The following is a 3,758-nucleotide window of genomic DNA, read 5'->3' on the forward strand; positions in this document are numbered from 1 at the left end:
TGGATTTGTGGATTCCTAAGCATTTTTCTTGGAGAAGCACAAATCCTTGAATTGTGTATTTCAATCTACTGGCAATGGCTTTTTTCCCTGTGCTCTCAAGCATCGCCCCCCTCCAAGTAGTCTTTGGGGATCTGTGAACCAGAAGTAAAACCCCATCTCCTAGCAGTCAGACAGGAACCACATTCCCCTGAATCCCACACATGGATCTGATTCACTGCATGACTCTTGTAAGCCTCCATCCACCTCCTCTCTGGGAAAGCACAAAAGATCCACAGTCTTTAAGTCCTTGGGCTGCGGGACTTTGAGCTTAGTCCAGAGAAAGGCTGAGCAGCCAGAGTTCCCGCTTACGGAAGTGCCAAGTGCCCAGGAATTCTGTGCAGGCACAGCACTGAGGCACTTGCAATGACGGGAATGCTGTGTATTTGTGCCCTTTGCCTCTGCAGTCCTGACACCAGCAAGGTGAATCTATTTATATGCAGTGCTAGAGGCTGGAGCCCTCATTTTCTCCGGGCCTTTGAGGAGCCTTTGGCATGTTTTTGTGACACAACAATTTTTGAATGACTTGGAAGGCTTCAGAAATATAGGAAATACTGTCAAAAATGCAAAATGTTTGTATCCCTCAGCCAGGGGGAGGGAAATAACATGCCGGAAGCTTAGCCAAGCCTGACAGGGTATAGTGGATCTTGATCTTTGCTCACCCAATAGTTAGATATTGTTCCCCCTGCCCCCCCTTTAATGGAATCACTGCCTTATCTCTTAAAATGATCTCATTAAAGCAGGGGACAAGACAGCAGAGGGTAGGAGGCCTGTAATTACAGATGGAAGGTCGATAGAAATACCGCTTCATAAACCTTCTCATCTCTGTTTCCCCTCTGAGGGGAGGTGGTCTTCAAAAAGCATGAACCCCTTTTGACCACTTCTCTGAACCACCCTGAACTCGTGGTGGAGATGTCACACAAAGAAAAAACAAATGAGAGATGGCAGTTTTTCCTATTCTGGGTACTATCCACTGGTGGGATCGTAGTTTTCCCAGCAAATGCAGCCCTAGGCTGTGGCAGGTGTGAAGGGGTAAAGAAGAGTTTCTTCTCTGTGTCAAGCTACACAGAGTCCATTACTGGAAGAAGGAATATGTTTGAGAGCAAGCTGTCATATCTAGCAGCAGGAGCAAAGGGCTTTCAGACCCTTGGACTCTTAACTGGAACCTGCTAAAGCTTTCCTGCATGCTGGCCTTCCCTCACTGTGACTGTTCTCCTGTTCTGAAAATGGCCATAACAAAACTCCCTGCTGTAAAACAATCCCTGCTTCTCAAAGTAGAAAATGTGGCAGGAGGGCCTTGGGATGTCCACAGCAGCAGGCAATGCCCTGCACTGCTCAGCTAAGGCTCATCCTTCTCCTTTCAATGCATCCCATGCTACCTACCCCTGGAATTCAACTGCTGTGCAGCAGCCCACAGCCACACCACAGCTGCTGTCTGAGGGGAAAACAATGTATGGCTGCAGATCTGCAAAGTAACAACTCTGGATTAGTCCTGGGATGACCTGGAGTGGAACACAAAAGCCAAAGAGCAGGAATTTTCAGGTATCAAAGCCTGCCCAGGATTTCACCTGCTGGCAGGAGTGAAGTTCCCTGTATGTTATCTCTGCTTCTCAGTCACCCTGCCAAGGTCTCAAAGGGTTTGTAATTGCCTGTAGATACTGAAAACAGAGCTCTCCTGATTTTTCTTAAGCTAATCTCACTGATACCTATTACGGAAAGAGAACGCAAGCATTTCCAATACAGAACATTACAATCCCTGCCTGGTTTGATGTAATAAAATTTCTTTTGATCTGTATGGATTTGTTCTCTGTTTAAAACACTGACAGTGACACTGAGACATTAATCCAGGTTTCCAGCACCACAGCTGCATGCTACAGTTTCATATGATGCAGAAATGACAATGCATCAACTATCCCAAGGAAAAGATGGGTCCAATTGATAGTGTGCCAAATCAACTACACCGGTTAGGTGGCACTTCAAGGGGCAATGTAGTGCAGAAGTGGTCTGGAGGTCTTCTTTGAGCATCCTATTGATGATGCTTCTTCACTGCCACATAGAAAGAAAATCAAGTTTGGTATGGTGCATTGCTGTTCAGGAGTAAAATGCTGTTAAGGAGTGAAAACGAAACTAATAGGTGATTTCGGGCACTGGAATTTCGACCCACTTCCTAATGCTTATCCCCTTCTCCCCACCCACAGGCAAGAGCCAAGCCTTTCCTGGGAAATTTCAGAAGAAAATATCAAGGGTAAGTAATGAAAGCTACCTTTGCCTCAGGGTTGGGTTGGTGCAGCTTGGTAGGGAGACAGCTGTCCAGGTGTTTTCTAGGTAAATAAACCAAAAGCTTCAACTTCCCAGTTGAGGAGGCTGTCAACACAGTGCCAGATCTAATAATGACCATGAGAGGCTCCAATATGGAGCTTATGCAGACAACTAAAAAGTGTCTCTGAAATGTTGGCCTGCTGTCTAGAATTGCATCCAATCTCACTGCTGGTTTTTGCTTTCATGTTCAGTTTGTTCTGTTGCAGAAGCACCTCAGAACTGAGCAATCAAGATGCTTCCAAGTCCAGCTGGAGTCACAACGATGGAGCCTGTCCCACATCTGCAAACAGCAGATCCATCAGAAGCTCTAAAAGCTGGTCTAGGGAGCAGCAACAGGGCCAAGCCCACCACCAGTGTGGTGCCTGTACACATGATTGTTTAAATAAACATGATGATTGCAGTGGCAGATATTCCCCTAAGAGTCCATGGTTCCATGGACAGTTTGATGAGCAAGCTTTTTGTGCAGGATGTTTAAGGCTTGAATTCAGTTCTCTTCTCCTGTGGAAGGGTTTCTAGCCATGCTGAGCAGGGAAGTGCTCTATGTTCCTCTTTCCCAAGAAACTTCACAGCTATTTTTGGGACCCTCAGCAGGTGAAGCCTCCTGAAACACTTTCTCATTCCAAGTTTATACACGGTTCCAGGGCTTCTACTAAGCCATCAAGAATAAAAAAGAGCATCAGATAATTTTCTTTGCCAGGAAATCTAGACAGAAGTAAAAGCAAAGTCGACAAACCTCTGCAAGAAAACCCCAAAACCAAAGTGAACAAAGTCCTAATTTCTGCATCTGTCTCTCCCAGAATTTGAAAGGTAAGGGAAGGATGACCATAGCCAAACTTGGTCCCCTAGCCGGGCTTGCTGAGCAGCAGAGGACACAGAAAGCTGCCCCCAAACTCTTCACCGAGTCCTGAGCCACAGAAGAGGTTTGCGGGAAGAACATCTCCTGCGGGACAGGAGCGGAGCGCGCTGCGGCTCGGGCAGGCTGGCAGCCCGGCAGGGACCATGCCCAGCACGAGGAGCGTGGGTGGACGGGGAGCACCGGGGCTCCTGAGCCTCTCAGCGACCGGCGGCAACACCCGCAGGGCACCAGCGCCTGGGGTCTCCGGGCGGCCTCAGGGCCGAGCCCCCGCAGGGCCGGCGGGAAAGGCGCCCGAGGAGCCCCGGCCTGGCAGCGGTGCCGCGGAAGGGGCGCTCGGCCCGGCGAGCCTGAAGGTGAGCGCCCCGTCCCGAGATGCACCCGGGAGGGCGGAAGGGCCCGCGGGCGCTGTGCCTCGCCAGCCGCGGGCGCTGTCCCCTCCCCCAGCACCGCCCCGCTCACGCCCTTTCAGCGCACGGGGTGGTGCCACAACGGGCTGGGCGTGGCGGGCGAGCGAGGCTCTTTATGCGGCGGGAACCCGGCGGCGGCC

This window comes from Zonotrichia leucophrys, chromosome 1 (assembly GCF_028769735.1).
Source record: "Zonotrichia leucophrys gambelii isolate GWCS_2022_RI chromosome 1, RI_Zleu_2.0, whole genome shotgun sequence".
In the NCBI taxonomy this organism is placed as follows: Eukaryota; Metazoa; Chordata; class Aves; order Passeriformes; family Passerellidae; genus Zonotrichia; species Zonotrichia leucophrys.